This window comes from Ptychodera flava, chromosome 12 (genome assembly GCF_041260155.1).
Source record: "Ptychodera flava strain L36383 chromosome 12, AS_Pfla_20210202, whole genome shotgun sequence".
Classification (NCBI taxonomy): domain Eukaryota; kingdom Metazoa; phylum Hemichordata; class Enteropneusta; family Ptychoderidae; genus Ptychodera; species Ptychodera flava.
In genome coordinates, this window is record NC_091939.1 from 41,002,729 (window position 1) to 41,017,157 (window position 14,429).

Genomic DNA, 14,429 nt, shown 5'->3' on the forward strand with positions numbered 1-14,429 from the left:
TAAGAGGAACCTTCCCTACAGGAAGCAGTTCATTCATATTTAACATGTAATTTCAAGCAACTTTTTATCTTGTCCTTTATTACAAGCAGTGACTTGCAAATCTGCAAGTGGAGGCAAATTAGTTTCAGTGCAAGTCAAACTACAAAGTCACATTTCTAATGATCATAATTGGCAATCCTAACAGTTATTTCCTTTTTTGCGATCAGTTTGCTTGTTGGTCAATCTCCCCTTGCTACAGGTTTATCAAATTGAATGACTTACCTTACCAACTTTATAACATCCAAAAAACCTGCTATGTTCACTTCTGGGGTAATTTACACCACTTGTTTCTGCATAAAGCACTCCTTGTCATGTTTTACCAATATGTATCATTTTGTACCACAATATCACAAAATTAGAGTTTTAATATTTGATGTGTGTCATAAAAATACCTTTACTGGTAATGACTGCTTGGTGTTACATGCTTTATCACTTTTTATGATTTTACGTTTGATCAATTACTATTACCAAATAAGTTTATTTCCAGTGCTTCATATGATAACTAACTTTACAAGCAGTTAGAAGATGCACATGTATGAATTTTCTTCAAGTCAAAGACATAAAAATAACATATCTCCACTCAATTAAAGTGTACTTATGAAAATTGAAAATGATGTGTAAATGTATAGTGTGTTGTCCCTTACCAATATCAATCCAGGGGTGCCTTCTTGAGATTAAATCTTGATTATGTATACCTTAATGATAACTATAATCCCAAAGTTTACAATCTAGAACATTATCTAACACTGCTAAATTCAAAGTTGCTCATTGATAAGCTATTTCAAAATTTTTATGAAAATGGTATGAAAAGTTGCATATGTAAATTTTTAGTCAAATTTCAGCTCAGCTGTCACAAAGCAACCTTATGAAGAGATTGTCCTCAACCGGTCTCTGTCAACATTTTAGCTTAGCTGTCTCAAACAACAAACTTGTCAAATAAGTAGTTGCCTGTAGTTGTCTGTTGTGTTGAGCTAATTCAGAATTTAAGAAAATGGTGTAAAACAATTAGCATATATGTAAAATTGTAGGTCACATTTCAGCTCAGCTGTCACAAGGCAAACCTTATTAAAAGATGGTCGTCAGTAAACCTCTGCATTCTGTCAACTTTCTAGCTCAGCTGTTTCAAATGAAGAACTTATCAAATATGTAGTTGCCTGCAGTCATCTGTTGGTTATTGTAATCCAACTACCTTTAATACTCAACACTTCTTATGTAAATAAATCTGTTTGAAAGCTTTGATATTGGTATGGAGATTCCTTGGGGTGACTGTAATAAAGTTGTGTTGAAATCTGCACTATTGTTATGTTAGGAATATTTCCCTCATTTTCGTCAAAAATCATCAACATCACCAATCTAATTCCTTCAGTGTTTGGTGATCTAATATGAATTTGTTCAAATTTGCAGTATTGCAATTTTAAGTTCCCTTTCTCTAGAAACCGCTGGTCACTCTTATCTGTTCTTTACAATGAACTAATTTGAACTAGGTCAGTCTATACAGTTGCAATTTTTTGTTTTCTCAAGGTTCATGCAATAATTGACATACATGTAATCAAATCTGCAGACACTGCGTAAACATCCTTGCAAAATAGTCTAATTGTACACTCCACAGTGCAGTTTCACTTGTATAACTTCATGAAAGTCATAAAATGTTCAATATTAACAGATGAATTGTCTAATCCCTGCTTTAATTGATATCTTATAATTATTGATAGTAATCAAATCATCAACACTTATTTTCAAATGAGTTTTCCAATAGAATTCCGATAGTGAGTGTTAATCATTTGCATAAAAGGTCAGTCATTCAGAGTTCATTTACAGGTCATATTGAGCTGCCACAAATGTGTAAATTTGTGTCGTGCATTTACTGGGTATCCAACGCTCTCTCTGCCATAAATATAATGCTGTATAAGGTCAATTGTTAGCAACTATTACCATCTTGATGTAGGACTTCTATTAGAATCCTACTTTTTATAAATTATGTTACAACCATCAATTCAAGTTCAGATTCCTAATGAAACAAACAATCAAACAATAAACCATAAAGTTAAGTTCAATTTGTCTGTATATTCAGACAAAATTCTAAATCACATTCTCTCTCCCAGGGGTTACAGTTCACAATGATCTGGCTGATCTCATAAAGAGAAACTTTTAAAGAATTGACATTTCACACTCAAACAACTATCATTTGGTTTATTTTGTCATCAATTCAAACTATCAGGCTTAATATGTTTACTTTTGAATTATCAATCATTTAATGAGGTTTAACTTGCCCAAAAGAGAATAACACCCCCCTCCCCCGAACATGCCTCCCCAACCTCGGCAAAATGTTTATATGTTTAATAGATTCCTTGAAATTTATATTTTTCTCTAAATGGTATCAAATCAAATTTAGCTGAGAAACAACAATTTTATACATTTCATTGTAGCTTTCCCTTGATCTGTCCAAGACATTGAACTGTACAGGATTCTGTACCTGCTTGGCCCATCTCCATCATATGGGCAGTCAATTCTGCTTAAGGTGGGGTCATTTTGAAATTGCCCATAAAAAATCATTCTTTGAGCATTTGACTGATTACATGTTAAAAGGCAGGGGGAGCCTATAAATACCCCCTATCTCCCTGGGGATTCATAATCCAACATGAGTGGCACATGGTAAGAGCATCAACGAATGCTGCTGAAAATCTGGAGCTTTCAACAACCATGGTGTAAATTAAAGCACTCTTCCAACATATTACGTTTTGTGAATACTTGAGGCATCACCTTGTTGGCGAAATTCTCGCATTTTTTCCATTTTAAGTTGATTTTTGATGCCAAAATTGCTTCGATGCTGTCTGCGAAGCGTCCAAAGAATAATAGATGAAAGCATTCAAACAGCTGCAAATCACAAGGGGACGTGCAAAGGTGCAAACGATCAAACATTTGTTACGTCCATCGGATCGATTACGATGTCAACAATGAATAAACGATTCTAACTGAACGAAAAAACTTGACCAACGGTTACTGAACACGCGCCTCAATGAATTCAGACACAAGCGGACTACTTCATGGTTTCAAGCAGATTGCCTCTCCCTTTTTGTTCGTTGATATGTGTACCTGTAGGCCTATGAATGGGTGATGTGTGTGTTGACCTGCAGTACGATATTTTACGATAGATCGCCTTTGGAAGTATGTTGTGGCATAGCCCTGCGTACGATGACGTGTATTCCCGGCGTTATACGGCCTCCCACCACCAGCTCTGCTGATTACCATGGACAAAACCGGCAACATGCGGATCCAATTTGGACGGAGCACGAAAAACTACTTTCTAACTGTTTTCCGCCGAAATCAACTCGATTCCGATCTACATGTATACAGCCTACCCAAACCACTCAACGCTCACAGACTGCGAAAAAAAATGCTCTCGTGACATCCAAAACCGTTGTTTGCTCACGATGCACGGTCAATGGCTCATGCAGTGGACGGGCATTGGATACGTTCATGCCACGATTACATGTATACAGGTGCCCATGAGCTTCATTATTTCCTGTCGGGTCGGGGCGATGAAACTAAATCGTGTAAATTCATCTCTGTTGGATTTGACCAAAAAGAGACACTTGACATAGATTATAGCATCAAATGTTGACCGTTCAGACTGAAACATGATAAAAGATCTGAAGATCGCCGTGATCGGTGATGTCGTTCTTCTCTATACGTTTTTCTGAGCTAGTTTTTTACTAAATTGTTCGAGTATTAGCTGACGTTTTTTTTGAAAACTTAATCAACTTTTCTTTCCCAACCAGGCACAACTTACCTTTTTTACTTTCATGGTAACCTAGGATGAATTAAATCGCAGATTAATAGACTCTTATGTTCTTCCTCGATTGTCTGTGACTGATTTTGCTATCTCCATATCGATATTGCGTTCGCACTCGGGTGTCTTGAAACTTACGTCATTCACTGAAATAGTTTTCGGACAAACTCAAGAAATTCGACAACTACTAACGAATAGTCGGCAAAATTTACAGAGACAAGCAATAATAATTATGGTCATTTTACCGTCTTTTTTACCATTTTTGCCGTCTTTAGATAAGCGGACTCGTTTGACGGAAGCAGTATATAACGATCTGAGTTCCCATATTTTACCCTACCGTGTGAGTGTAGTATTCGAATGAGTGAGATCATAATCTTACGCTGTTCCGAGTGGTCTGGAGATTTTTTATAATATACAATAAATTGACCTTATCAAAATTATTGTTTTACATTGCTTGGATATTGATACTTTTTTCCGTACGTTTTGACTGTTGATTTGAAGTCTTTTGATTCTCCATTGGCAGCAGCACATGTACGGTTACAACCGCCATGTGATGACCAGAGTTGATTGTAAAGTTGTCGGGAAGTTGTTCAGAAGAAAAATCATTTTAGAGGCTTCAGTTCGGGATTTTTCAAGATAAACAAATCATTATACATTTCCTACGTCTTTGAAACGGGGATTACGGTAATGTGATGAATGTGATGAAAATTTTGTGAACGTCTTTGCAATGTGTTCCCACGATGAGTGTGAACTGATTCTTTGTTAGTAAAATCGTCAGAAATGGTCCAGTGACCGTGATAAAATAAACACAGATGCAAAACCATTGCGAGGAAGATAGTAAGAAATTCACATTGCAATATTTGCTGTCGTATTTCTCAGCAGGAATAATCAATTTTTACACGTTGTGTATAAGATCAGCAAGCAGGTGTTCGGCGGTCAATTGCTTCTATCATAATGATCTTGATCGCAGCTATTTGGCGAGAAGACAGCGGGTACTTATAATCTCGCAAAATTATTGATATCATGTCTTTGTGTTGAAAATGTTCGATCGGAGGCAGCTCAAATCAACAGCCGTGATATATTCGGAATCGTGTTCTCACTGGACACCGAACTACCTGCTATCAACAGTACGTTATGTACCATCGGCGGTAACACATTGGTCGTAATCTTGTCTAATTCTGCCCCGCCTTTTGCACCGTCCTAGAAATTTCAAAGCTAGATTTTTTCACCCTGACGAATATAATACAGCGACCTTGCACACTAATGATCATTCCACTGTTTCTGTTGGGGTTTGTTGGTTTTTTAATTTGCTCCGTGGCCCCGGTAAGATTTTTTCAATACGATACAAAGTTTGAAATTTTTTCAAGATAAATTTATGAATTTCCCAGTTTGTGGGGTAAAGTTTTCTAGTTTTGGAGTGAAAGTTTGAGTTGACGCTGATAGAGTAGACGTCGAGCCCGGCACAGTTGACTGGGACCCGGTCGGTTTGGGGTCGTTTAGTCCAAAAACCTGCAGCAGAGTTCTGTATAATCACCGTTCGGCATATGGGTGATTTTTTGGTCAAAGTAATGCAGTAACAATGTACGCCAGATTTTTTGTGTTTTTTTTTGTCACAACTGTCATGTGCGTATACGGACGGTTTTCGATTAAAAACGGTAGTAATATCCAGTGCTCGTAAATGCGTGCAAATTTATTCAGTGACTGTTTACGCAGCAGTCGTAAATACGACTAGGATTTACCACTACGTAACAACTGTAAACACCGCATCAATAGTCCATACGAAAAGTTTGTGCTGAATCGAGGGAGATAACAATTGCGGTAGAAAAGGTCAGTCCATCATCCGTCAAAGTTGTTGATCGAAAAATCTTCACTGAGCGCCAACTACATGAGTGGCTGTTATAGTTGTACACGTAGTTCTGTGGGCTTTCGCTGTCACTTACTACGAGCTATGTTCAAAGTGCGTCAAGCTACGAATATTTTCATGTACTGAGTTACAGACATCGGTGAAGTACCGGGTACCTCGATTTTGTTCAAAACCACTGCCTGTTTGTTCCTCGTGTTGTTTTTTGTGTCCCTAACGTCGACTGGCTCTATGTGCGTACAAACATAGCAGTCGGGATAAGATTTCCTGGATAAATAGATTTATTCCGCCTCTGACGCAAAGATACACACTGTTTTACATGTGCCACTCCTAGGCCCTGGGATCGATTTCCATACCTTTAAGGAACAATGTTAATATTTTGGGATTAATGAGTTGACTGCAGTGGAATGCGGTTTACTCTGTACAAGTTACTGCTACGAACTGCTGATAGATATAAATTTTTGCTTCTGTAATCTGGATAGGATTCTCCGTGGAATGGTTGTTGCATGCTGAGACGATGTTTTTAACATTTTTGGCAAATCTACAAAATTAACATTTTTGGCAAATCTACAAAATTTATGTCTTATAACAGTTTTTTTAACATTTTTGGCATTCATAAAACATTCTATCTGGAAAATTTATCTTGTGAACATCAAGGAAGGCTTCTGATGATTGTGGGATCATTTCTACTTTTTGAATTGTTTGGTGAAAGACTAAACTTTTGTTCTTTTTTCCTTTCCTTTAGGTGCTTCAAGTTGACATAAGGTGACATTAATCTGCTGCCTGCTGCCGGTTCAATAGCAACAATGAAAATACAGAGAGTGACTGTTGGAAGATTTACCTTGACTTTCGGTATGGGAGTACTTTTTTATCTCGTATAAAGAAACTAATACTTGTCCATTCATTGTGTTGTATTTCAAATTTTTGTAATAATGATACTATTCTCAATTTGTTGAATTTATTTTTATTTCAGAAAGCAGAGAACAGATATACTCAACTCAGAAGAACCCCAGCCACCAGTACAATGAAAGGAAGAAATGCAGTTGGTTTGCCAGACATTAGTATACAGGACTACTCATCTTATATTTTTTACATTTAATTTACAGATCGAGGTAAGAATTACGATGTTTTGAAGTGATGAGATGAGAGCCAGTTGAAAAACTGTCACAGATGTAATGATGAGAAGCATTGCCAACATGTGGAGCCAGAACATTTGCATAGTTTCAGGGAGTACTTTATGTCTGTGTGTGTCTTATACCTGTCCACAGACATTTCGTTTGGCCATTCATGGGTATGTTACAGAACCCTATAAAATTGCCAAGATTAGAAGAAGCCGCCGTGTGAAGTTGAGGCCAGCCCAATTTTACACTGCAAACTACAATCGTCTTGGCTCAAATTGCATGCAAAAAAGTACTTCTGCACAGCTTACTCACTATGAAGTGGACGGGTTGTCTTACATGTTTGTGATGTCTGTGATAATTTTATGTTCAATGATTTGATGCTATTGATTACATTTCCACAGGTTTTGTTCATTTAACTAATATATCTAGCAATTGTTTTCTTTCAGGAAAAAGGAGATCCTTCAAAAGGAAAAGAAGGAAATCTTTCAAAAGGTAATACTGAATTCATGAACAGCATGACAGTCAGTCCCAAGATATTACAACTGAGTTGAGAAGGCAGCCTACGTAGCATTTGGTAAACACATTCCTTAGGAATTCTGAAAAGTTGAAGTTTTGTATCCAGCTTTCACTAGAATGGTACTAAATGAATGAAATGCAAGTATTGCATCAGTTTGGATTTTCAGCAAATAAATGTCTTCTTTGGTAGTAATGCCTCAAACTATTTTATTGCATTACTTTCAGATTCTTCGGTCACCAACCAATCTTCAGGGAACCAGAAAGAACTTTAATGAATCGAATGATGCTGATGTGAATCACCTGAAGTCGGTTACCTTTACTGAAACGATTAGGTCAACTAGACTCTCATTTTGTTTTGATGTACTTATGGCATGTAATTTATGAAATTTTAAAATACTGGCATGTAATTTATGGCATTTTTAAATAATGGCATGGACTTTATGACATTTTGAAAGACTGGCATGGATTTATAGCATTTTGAAATACTGATATGTAATTAATCGCATTTTGAAATACTGGCATGGATTTTATGGCATTTTGAAAACTGGCATGTAATTTATGACATTTTGAAATACTGACATGGATTTATGGCATTTTGAAATACTGACATGGATTTATGACATTTTGAAATACTGGCATGGATTTTATGGCATTTTGAAAACTGGCATGTAATTTATGACATTTTGAAATACTGGCATGTAATTTATGGCATTTTGAAATACTGACATGGATTTATGGCATTTTGAAATACTGACATGGATTTATGACATTTTGAAATACTGGCATGGATTTTATGGCATTTTGATATACTGGCTTGTAATATAATATTAAAAATGATTTGATAATTTCTTTGTGTAGGATCCTGGTATTCTAATATCACCAGGAAGATTGAAAATGTTAAAATGAACACCAGGGTTATTAAGATTTTATTGTTTCTGTATGAAATACACTTTAGGTAGAATGCATCTAAGGACAGATTTTCATACTCTAAAATATTCACAAGTGTGACCATTAAATTGTTGGGGCTCATTTTAAAGTTGTCAGTGTAAAAAATATTTTCATGGTCTTGGTTTTTCAAAAATTGCTAATTTTTTTTCCTCGTAGATTTAACAAGAAATGACGGCCATTTTGAATTTCAAATATCACTAGTTAGATAGGGTAATTTCTTTCTCTTGTACCAAATATTGCATGGTGCCTCCTGACTTTTATTCTACTTTCGTAAGTGTATGGTTGAAAGTCTCCCGGAGGAAAGTTTATATAAGCCTTTAACTTTCTAGGCGTTAACTACTTTTAGTGAAAAATATAGTTGAGAGCAGTAAGTGCAGGGCTTAAGCAGTTAGGCAAAATTTCCACTTCTGAGACAACTGTTCTCTTATTAATTGCCTGGAACTAGATTAAACAATAGTTAGTAAACTACTGATCAAGTCTTCAAAGATTGCATGCACAAATGAACTAATAATACTTAACACTAAAGCAGTAGTATGTTATCACATTTAGTATCTCACACTTCACTTAATTTGAAGGCAACATTGATGACCACATCACTTTAGAATGGCAGTTGGCACATGGACACCCTTTTCATCGCCAAAATTAGTAAAGTCATCAATATAGAATCTGACTGAAACTGTTGCTGTGTTCAGTTTGTCTGCTGGGATAGCTGCATGTGGACAATATACAGTACAAAATTTGTATATGTGTCATCGACTTGAAAATTTAAAATCAAAATAGATGAAAAAGTAAACTTATTCAAAACTGATATGCTCATTGAAGTGTGTGCAGCACAGCTTGGCCTAGATACATTCAATAAATTCTTGATCAGATTCGATTATGTAATGTAAGGCAACTCATTGCCCAGAAAATTACTGTCTTGATGTGAGGGTTTACTGAATTATGTTAAACCAGTATGTACTCTAAGATCGAGCAAGATTGGCCCTAACCTTAACATGCATCGTTAGGAGCCCAAGCCCACTTGGGCTAGGGGCTCCTATTGTAGTTACTGTGGTTCAACTTCTTTAACTTTTTTGCCAAGGTATTCTCTGAAACCATTGCATGCAGCCTTATCAAAAGTGCACGTCACCAATTAAATTAGGGTTTGTCAGTAACCTGGCTGTCATTTTACATTCAAAATTATATTCCAGCTAATTTGCATAAATTCAACTAATCAAAAAATCTGTTCTCAATTTTTTTGGCCAATACCACCTAGACGCTACATATCAAAATTCAAAGTCATTGATCATGTTATTTGTGAGAATTTTAAGTTAGGCCAGAAAGAAGAAAAAAACTGTTCATCGGAATCGCCGCTTCTACTTTGCCAGATTTGGGAATTTCTCTTTTTTTGATTTCGGCAAATTCATACTTCTGCTTTGCAAATACTTTAGTACTTCCCCTGGTTCTTGCCACACACTTTGTTGGGTTTATGCCGGTATATGGGATTCTGAATAAGACTTCAGATGAGTCTGCACTGAGCTCTGTCAATACAAAAATCACGACACAAACTGGGTCAATTTTTGGCTGAAATTGTTCGGTTTTGTCAAGGTCAGTACACAATGACTATTAATTTGATCGCTTGCTATAACTTCACTCAAATCACAAAACAGTGTTGTTAGACCATTGTGTAAAATGTGTCGGGGCAGTGGTAACGAGGCCAAGGCATGGGGCCAAAGTAAATTGAAAATCTCAGCTAGATGCTAAGTTCTTGCGGGAGGACATTGAAAGACAATACTAAATTGCTGGATTTCAGTGATTTGCTGTGCATATCAGTTTAATTCCAAGAGTATGTTGAAATAGTCAGAATGTGTTGTGTAAACACTGACTGTACATGCAATTCCCTATGTTGTTGTTGAGAAATACCGGTATAGTATTGAATTCAATAACCAGGCAATGTCAGTATATCTTGTCTGAGATATTTCTGGTTAGCCTAATAGGGAAAAAGATTATTTTGCCTTGTCTGCATCCCAGCAAAAAGTCCAAGGGACTGCAGTTACCTTTGGCCTAAAAAATTTTTAAAAATTTCGCTCATTGCTCCGAACCAAAAAATTCCGATGACAAGATTTTCTTTCTGGCCTTATTGTTTTTGCAAATCTCATTAATTATGCATAATCAATATATCTTAGCAACTACAAGGGCTACATGCTTTGTTTCTGGTACTTATTAGTATTAATGGGACCAAAATTTTTTTACAGTTTCGAATGACCTTTGACCTACATTAATATATCTTGGCTCCCCTTCGAACACCATTGCATCAAGCGACTTGCAATTTGGCAAATGGGTAAAACTCAAAGACATTTGTGTTTTATATATATATATATATATATATATATATATATATATATATATATATATATATATATATATATATATATATATATCAGTGGCTTGTGTCAAATCAGGCAATGTATAGTGCTCGATGCCTTTCCGCAGGGCATAGGTATTGCTAGACGTGGAACTTGTCGTGATTACTGTACAGACTGTACAGTTAGTGCAATATGTAGAACAGGTGGATGTTATAGCAAGACAGAACAAAGAGTCTGAATATGTGTAGTGCTGTAAATGCTAACACTGGTTTTATGGAAATCGTGTTGTATTTTCTTCCTTTGTAGAATTAAATTGTTTGAAAGAGTAATACAGGGAAAATGCGCAACTATCAAAAGAAATGTTTCACTATGACATGTTCAATGCTGAAGTAAAGTTTGTTCACAACATCTTCACTGTCACCTACACTACAGACACACACACACACACACATATATATATGTATATATGTATAACGTTTGCCGGAATGACATTCAGGCAAACTATAAGCATTCCTATGGGGCAAACTGTGCACCACTCCTTGCAGACTTGATTTTGTATTCATATGAAGCCGAGTTCATGCAGTCTCTTCATACTTCCAGCGCTAAAAGAGTAGTAAAATATTTAAATAACACCGATATATCTCGATGATCTGATTGGTTTGAACAATACAGGTATTTCTAATTACCTCCATCTCATCTATCCAGATGAATTTGAAATATAAGAAACACAAAGTTGTGTGTTCAGCATCATACCTTGATCTGGTTTTTGAAATTAGACATTAAATTGTACACTAAGCTGTTTGACAAAAGCTTAGGGACAATTTCAATTTTGAAATCATTAACTTTCCATCGGGCCAAGCTTATGGTGTACACATTTCACAACTCTTGAGATCATGTAGATCATGTATCACAGGGCCAAAAGGTGCTATCAGTCATAGCAAGAGTGTAAAATAAATAAATTTATGATTATGAATACTGTTGACAAAAAATAAGTACTTCTGTCATGATTCTTCACTTGCAAAAGAATCCTACTGCATTCGAATTTTGAATGACGATCACGTTCCCTGTTAAATTCACGTAGTTGAAGTACAGACCTTGTTATTAATACATTTATGATTACTAATATACTTGATAAAAAGTCAAAATTTTTGTCATTATCGTAAACGTACAGCACTTGAATCCTAAATGATGATCATTATTTATGCCAAATTCACCCAGTTGTAGCACAGACCCTCAAAACAGAAATATTGTAAATATAGTTACAGTGGAGCAGCATTGGTCAGTAACTTGATGGGCTGTCACAGTACTGCCTCGGCAGACTCTCTGAATAGCTATTACTGTTCAGAGAGCCCATTCTTTTAGACACCGGCCAAAAGCTTGTCAATACAAAATACAGTGCTCCAAGTATTCAGCAAAGTAAATTAATCTATTTAACCAAAGAAAACGGTGATAAAAAGAAATTGACAAAACGTTACAATTTCTTAACTTAAACGTGACCAGGTGACTAAACAAAACTAACCTAACGACAAACTCAAAATGTTCAGTGTCCGTCAAGGACGCTTTTTACCTTTGGTATTGTTGACTTAAACCATCGTGCAACACGCCAGTCCACGAATAATAATAGACCCCGACATTCAGGTAAGGCCAATTGTCCGTAGAATTACAGCACAACTTCCTATCAATAGGACTTTCATCTCGTCGGAACACTCACCAGAACGGAGTTTCTTTGGGTTGTACACCAGAAAACCACGAACGGAACTTCTTAGGATGTCCACCCGAATCCACAGCAGAAATATGAAGACAATAACTGCAGAATTATGTTTCCAGTGCCCAAACGTAACTTGAACTTGTATTCAATCCTAACAACAGAGAGTAAACTGGCGTGGACACCCGCTGGCCACAGCAATGAAAGAAGAACACCGCGACGTGGCAGTGAGCGAGCTTTTAACCGGTTGGAAATGAATAATTCATTAACCCACCTGGTCACGTAACACAATGGAAGGCAAAACTAAAAGCTGCTAAACTTGTTCACCTGGTAACGATATACAACAACGTAACAATATATATATATAGATATAATTATTGCCTTGTTAAAAGGTGCAGTAATTAGTGATATTTGATATAAGTTATGATATCGATATCCAAGAACACTTCCTTGTCGTGTAAGCTTAAATATAATGAAATGGCACAAATTTTGCTTTTTGACACACGAACATGTACAGTCGTGCACCACAGCCTTTCACAAAGATAGGTGTAAATTATCTTGTACACCTTATGAAGAGTGTCTCGGTTTTAAGTTCGGATTTTTTCTTTGAGATATGCGTTATGCCTGTCAATCCACATTTAGCTAAAAAGGAAAAAAAATATAAAATTAGAACGACCATATTTTGAAAAATGCACTTAGAGAAAATATACAAATCAATTCTCCATGGGCAAAATTTGTTCATCACGTTTTGGGAAGTTACAATCACAGTCGTGTTTTCAGTGAATTTAGAGTAAATTCTTATTCTCAGTTATGTAAAAAGTTAAAACATGAGTATGAAAATCAATACTTAGAAACTTGGAAGAGAGTCCTTTTCACTGATTCAAGGAAGAATTGAAGTGGTAACAAACTGCGCACTTATAGAATCTTCAAGACCAAGTTTGGTTTTGAAAAATATTTAAGAGATATTTCAGATTTCAGGTTACGTAGAAGTTTAACAAAATATAGACTGAGTGATCATAATTTGCGTGTTGAAATTGGTAGGAAATGTAAACCTCATTTACCTTTAAATAAAAGAATTTGCTTGAGATGTGATAGTAATGTAATAGATGATGAGTTTCACTTTTTATTCACATGCAAGTGTCATGTTTCTGAGAGATTGGTTTTGTGCCAGAAAAGCGGAACAGATTTTTCTATCACTATGAGTGTCGAAGAAAAAGTAGAAGAGATGAAAAAGATTATGGAACAGAATTTTCTAAACCTTGCTATATTTATAAGGAATTCTGGTGTTTGCTGACCCCTCCAGTAGCTACCTACAGTTAGCTGGTTACAGTTATATGTGTACTGCAATTCAATTTACTTGGATTTTAATATCCATTTGATAGTGTTCAGTTTTGGACATGTTGTTCTTTCATCTGAAATGTACCATACCACACGCTCTGTCAGTGTGTGTTGAGTAATAAAAGATTGATTGATTGATTGATTGATATTTAGACGCACTAACTTTCGCATATATCTTGCAAAACGAGAAAGTCCGAGCTGAAATGCGGCAAATTTATTAAATTTAAAACGATATTTAGATGTTTTTATCATTTCTCAAAAGTGTTAGGTGCTCTTTGGCTGGTTGTTGCAAGATTACAAATTACTCATAAAAAACAAGTGTGTAACTTAAAAAGCAAAGCAGATGAGCTTACATTTGCAGATCAATTTGTTGTCGTCTCTCTGGCTTGCTGTTTTATTATTACATGTAACCGCCATACCAGCTCCAGCCCTGTCATAAATTTCATTTAAAGTATCTACAGTAGCATCTGTATTAGAAATCTAAATATTCCGATACCAAATACTGTACAATTGTTTGATCAAATTGCCTTGTATTTTACGTTTAACATCATCATATAAATCCATGTTCCACCAAAATTTATCTCAAGGGTAGCTGCATGGCAGTCACATCAATCTGATTACTAATAATCTCAGAGATTGTATGACTAGGAAAGTGTAAAGTACATTTGATAGGGAAGTGATCTTAAACATCTAATGTGTCAACTCTGAAGTCATTGACATATTGAAACAAAGGCGTACTGAATATTACACAGTCGACTACGCTGAC

General features: G+C 35.8%; 2 long non-coding RNA genes across 4 annotated transcripts in view; one reads left to right on the top strand and one right to left on the bottom strand.

The window, feature by feature from the left end:
• The window catches only part of LOC139146369 (uncharacterized), a 31,600-nt gene extending 23,424 nt beyond the window's left edge, over positions 1–8,176 (top strand). The window contains exons 1-4 of one of the 3 annotated variants that reach the window (XR_011555131.1): positions 5,910–6,542; positions 6,664–6,802; positions 7,258–7,303; positions 7,553–8,176. This is a non-coding gene — a long non-coding RNA (uncharacterized lncRNA). Of the gene's footprint in view, positions 1–5,876; positions 6,543–6,663; positions 7,304–7,552 lie in introns of those variants that run through there. The other 2 variants (XR_011555132.1, XR_011555130.1) reach the window with 2 other exon arrangements.
• The window catches only part of LOC139146370 (uncharacterized), an 83,686-nt gene extending 71,157 nt beyond the window's left edge, over positions 1–12,529 (bottom strand). The window contains exon 1 of the long non-coding RNA XR_011555133.1: positions 12,332–12,529. This is a non-coding gene — a long non-coding RNA (uncharacterized lncRNA). The remainder of the gene's footprint in view (positions 1–12,331) is intronic.
• Between the last annotated feature and the right edge of the window lie 1,900 nt (positions 12,530–14,429).